Source organism: Oryzias melastigma, linkage group LG8 (assembly GCF_002922805.2).
Source record: "Oryzias melastigma strain HK-1 linkage group LG8, ASM292280v2, whole genome shotgun sequence".
Classification (NCBI taxonomy): Eukaryota; Metazoa; Chordata; class Actinopteri; order Beloniformes; family Adrianichthyidae; genus Oryzias; species Oryzias melastigma.
The window spans coordinates 15,317,333-15,322,907 of NC_050519.1; positions in this window are offsets into that span (position 1 = coordinate 15,317,333).

The window sequence follows — 5,575 nt, forward strand, 5'->3', positions numbered from 1 at the left end:
AATCTAAAATGGTTTCACTTAATTTCCTGAAAATAAGGTCATGAATCCCTTTCTCGCAGTGTTTTGTCTCCCCCTGGTGGTCAAACCCGGTATGCCATCGTGTCTTATGGAGCCCCGAACATGACATTCTAATACAAAAAATTAATAAAAATAGCTTCCTCAAAATAGTCATTTGTGGCAAGGCGTATCTGTTTTGAACTCTTAAGTATTTTGTGTGCAAAAAAGTCATTTTTTTTTAGAATATAAATTAGCACATAAATCACTGTTTTGGGTGCACAAATTAGCATTGAGCTGCTGCAATTCAGCATTTTGTAAGCACAAATTAGTATTTTGTGCACATAAATTAGCATTTTGTACCCATAAACTAGCATTTGTGCAAATAAATTAGCATTTTTCCACACAAATTAGTATTTTGTGCAAACAAAATAGCATGTTGTGCGCATAAACCAGCATTTTGTGCACTTAAATCAGCATTTTTGCACTCAATTGGTATTTTTTGCACGCAAGCTAGCATTTTGTGCACTTACATTAGCATATTTGCATGCAAATTAGTACTTTGTGCACACAAACTGGCATTTATTGCATACAAATTAGAATTTTGGGAACACAAGATGTATTTCATGAGCACAAATGAGCAATTTGTTACAATTTTGTGTTCACACAGTAGAATGTGGCCACAATTTAGTATTTTGTTCACACAAATTGGAATTTTGTGCACACAAGTTAGTATTTTAGCACAAATAAGCATGTTGTGTGATTGAATTAGTATTTTGACTGCATAATTAGCGCATTGTGCCCACTATTTTATGTTTTGTGTGCACAAACTAATATCTTGTGTACACAAAAAGTGTATTCTGTGGTCGCAATTTAGCAATTTTTGAACACAATCTAGCATTTTGTGTGCACAATGCAGCATGTTCTGCTCACCAATTCTTATTTTGTGGAAACAATTTAGCATTTTTGCAAACAATTTTGAATATTGTGAGAACAATTAGCGCTTTCCGTACTTAAATTAGCCTTTTCCTTACACCTATTAGCATTTTGTGGCTGCAATTTAGTATTTTGTGCACACAGTCTCAAAACTGCTAAATTGAAGGAATTTTTTTTTATGTCATGTTCAGAGCTCCATAATTTTGTGTGCTTTAAATGTTGACAAAATACTGAATCATGGCCGCAAAATCTTAAACTGAAGGAACATTTTATCATAATTATTTTTTGCATGTCATGTCCATTGCTTATTTCTAAGTCGCCAAAATTATAAAAAATAAATAAACAAAAAGCTGGACCTGCAGCACAGATCACTCATGTTATGTAACTGACATGTAGTCACTCATTCACACATATGAACTCATCACTTCCTGCAGCTGCTTGCGACGACTCCCCCCTTGGCATGAACACAATGACAGACATTTATTTTGCATGTGGAGCTGATGGAGGGAGCGTTGACAAGCAAGCGAAGAAAACTGACATTCAAAAGAAAATCTCCCATCTATTTAAATGCTTTATATTTAATGGTGAAAGAGCTTCATTTTTCAGCCAAGCAGACAAGCAAGGGGCAACCTCATGACTTCCTGTTTGAGACAGATTAAAAAAGCAACATCAAATAGAGCTCGGTCAGTTCACCAAATAACCAAAAGGTGGCATGTTCCACAAACAATTACATTTTTTTAATTATTTTATTTTAATACAAAACAACTCAACTTTACATCATACTTTACATAAGATTACAAAGCTTAAAAAGAAATAAAAAGAACATGGAATGCATACGCAGTACTGAAACTACTTCAGCATCAGCAAGGCAAGTGCAGCCAAGCAATGAAGCAACATCCATATAAGCTCCGCCTCCTCACTTTCCTGTTTCTGACCGTCCATCACTTTACAGCAGCAGCACTTGGATTTAACCCAATCAAGTGCACCTAGAAAATGATCAAGCACAATATTCTTTAGAATTAAAAAATAAAAAATTACAAGAGAAGGAGATGTAAACCTAGTTTTTTATCAACATAAATTTGTACTCAAACAATTTGAAGGACAGCTAATTGACAGTCTGTTGGTCCTGTTTTGCTTAAAATAAACGACAGGAAATAAAGCTCCACTCAGAGTCACATGACCTCACTTCCCTTATAGTCGTTGCTTCAGACTGTGCTCCTGTTGAAACTGCTGTCAAACCCTCTTTCTTTAGGGGTTCATCTCTGAACTGCATGATGGGAGGTTAGGTGAAGGTTCAGACAGGGAAGCTAAAAAAAGCTGATCCTGATCTGAGTGTATAAAGTCACAGCATCCTGCAAATCTGAGTCAGACTTTGAAAAGCCCCAGTCTAATTTAAAGGACACCCATAAAAATACATTTTATCTTCAATTAAGACCATTTGACACTTGGGGTTTTTTTTCTGCCGGTTTTTGAACCTCTAGTCAAATGATTACTGTATGTAAACGTTTAATGCGAAGCAGCAATTTCATCCTTACTCGTTGGTTCCTGTTCCTTCTCCTTGCAGCAACAGCATAGAATTGTTCAATCATTCAGGAAATATGCTTCCCATTTGATTTTTTATTTATTTATTTTTTTTGCTTCACATCCCACAGCTCCCTTGTGACACCACCCCCACACACCAGCACCACCCCAACTTGTCACAAAGCATTAAAATCAGTCCCGTTTGGAGCAGCTCATGCACTCATCTGCTGGTAATCCCATCACAGCACCGGCATCATTAAGAAAATGCTAAAGATCTGAATGAATCCAGCGAGAAGCTGCGACGTCCCACATGGGGGAGCACCACTGATTCATGCAGCTCCTCTCCGGCTCTCCTCTGCACCCACACAGAGGATCTGCTTTGCTGTTGTGTCACGACTTGAGTGCAAACAGCCCGTTGGAGAGACATGTCCTTCTCACTCGGGTGAAATCGACGGCATAACAAGCAGGAGGGGGGGGCAGACAGTGAGCAAGTGGGAGGCGAGGACTGACCGTGAAGCTGATGCCGACGGTGGAAGTGAAGGACCCTGGGATGAATTTGCCCTGGTCGTACTGAACCAGCAGGGAGGTCTTGCCCACCCCGCTGTCCCCCACCAGAATAGTCTGCAGAGAGAGTCACCGACAGATTAGGGCACATGTGTCAAAGTCAAGGCCCGGGGGCCAGATCCGGCCCGCTGGGTGATTAAATCCGGCCCTCCACATCACTTTATTTCATGGTGTGAATTGATTAATAAGTATTCCCACTATAGGGATTCTCCTGCTCCTTTCTGTATATTTTTTTGGCACATAAACACTCAGTCACACTTTCAGCAATTTCAGCAATCTTGGTTTAAAAACGTTCAGCTTGTTCATTGATATTAATAACCTTAATTAATAACCTTATATTGAGCAAAATATTACCCATAGGAAATGAATGAGAAAATCTTCAAGTTTCAAGTTTTTGAGTTTAGATTACAACAAACCTTTAAATATATTCATGGGCTGTGTTTTAATCTTTTATAGTAATTCTCCCAAAAATTGGAGTTTACCCAATATTTTAGCAACTTGTTAGCTAATTTGTTATCTATTAGGGTTTATGAGGCTTATTTTGAGTTAGCTTCTATTTTAGCAACATGCTAACTTGTTAGCTAACTTGTTATTTGTTGGGGTTTATGATGCTTTTTTTTGTTTGTTTAGCTTCTATTTTAGTAACAGGCTAAATCTTTTGACTAATTTTGTTCACTGAGGAACTTTGGGCTAGTTTGGAGTTTAACTAGTACTGAAGCAATGTTTTAGCTTTTTTTGGGTGATTTGACATCTACTGAGGTTTTTCATGCCAATTTGGAGTTTACGTACTATTTTAGCAACATTCTAACGTTTTTGGCTAATTTGTTATCTACTGAGGTTTTTTTAGGCTAATTTACAGTTTAACTTCCATTTTGGCAAAAGGCTAACATTTTTGACAAAATTAACTAATTTTAGGCTATTCTGGAGTTTAGCTCGTATTTAAGCAACATGGCAACGAGCTAACTTTTTAGGCTAATTTGGCATCTACCAAGGATTTTTGGGCTAATTTGGAGTTTAGCTCATATTTAAGCAACACATTAAATATTTTTGCAAAATTGGCATGTAATGCGGATTTCTAAGCAATTTTACAACTTCAACTATTTCATTGTTTTTAACAAAATTTCCAGTCTTTTAACAAATGAAACATCTTGCAAATAGCTTTTGCATTTTCAAGAAACCCTTTCAGCAATTAACGTAAATTGCGTCACCATTTTCAACAAAAAGCTTCAGCATCTTCAGCGACTACTTTCAGCAAAAAGCACACTGGTATTACTGCAGATGATGCAACTTTTCTAGTTGTTTTTAATGGCCCAATGTTATTTTGTGCTTATTTCTGACTTGTATATTTTTGACAAAATATATTTTTACAGAGAGTAAAATATTGAAAGTTATTTAAGGTTTAAGTTGATTTATTCTGGAATAATATTCCTGCCTGTTTTTATTCATAGAAAAGTTACATTTTTCAAGTTTTAAAAATGTAGTTTTAGTGTTCAATAAATGTTTATCCTGTTCGGCCCGTGACCTAAGGTGTGTTTTGGATTTTGGCCCCCTCTGCGATTGAGTTTGACACCCCTGGATTAGGGCGCCACTCATCGCCTGAAGCCTCTGCACTGAGCGAGCTCTCAGAGATCTGCCGTTCAGCACAGCGCTCAGTGATGTTGCACGACAGCAGCACATTAACTCGCTGTCTTCGGGAGTGAAGAACAGTGTGGCGGTTCATTTTCTGAATCACTGTTTGTGTCAGGGGAAACTTGGCCACGCTTCACGTCTCTGATCTTTACACAAACCTCATCAACAAGATTAAAGTTGCACATCACTGCAGAGTTGCAGGAAAGGTCTGCAACTCTGCATGTGGGCATCCACTGCTTTTTGTTACCTCTGGTTATCACCGCACAGGATGGGGGGCTAAAGCCTCCAGCTTAGAGCTGCTTGGCAAGCAGATGCACGCCTCTTAGCGGGACGTTTATAACATCACAACCCCCCCATCCCCATACAACTCTTCCTCCTAGAAGGCCCCAGCCTGCTGCCTTCACTCTTATCTGCGGCTGACAAGAGCGCACACACGCAGCGTGGAGTGACAGCATGCAGACACTCCCGTTCCTCACGTTTACTCTGCTGCGGCTGAGCAGATGCACATCATGGAAATGAGGATGCTTAGTTCAACTTTGATCTGCCGTTTGAAGATTTTTAGCTTTTAAAATGCGAGGGGAAAGTATTTATCTGTGCAATAGAAGGGGGACCATTTTTAGAGGTAGTGACAATTAAAAAAAATAAAACAGGACAAGAGGATTGAAGCCAAAAAAATTGATGTTTTGACTGTTTTCTATTAAAAAAGTTAGATTAACCTAAGAAAAAGGAAACAATTCCAAGAAAATTTGAATTTTATGATATAAACTATTTGTTTCTGACAAAAAAGGGATAATTATGACAAATAATACTGACCACAAGGAAATATTTTTTTTTTGTTTAGATTGGCAATAGACAAAAAAGTCAGAATTCAAGTATAGAAAATATTTTTTTTTAATGAAAAAAGTCCATCTACTTAAAATATATATATATA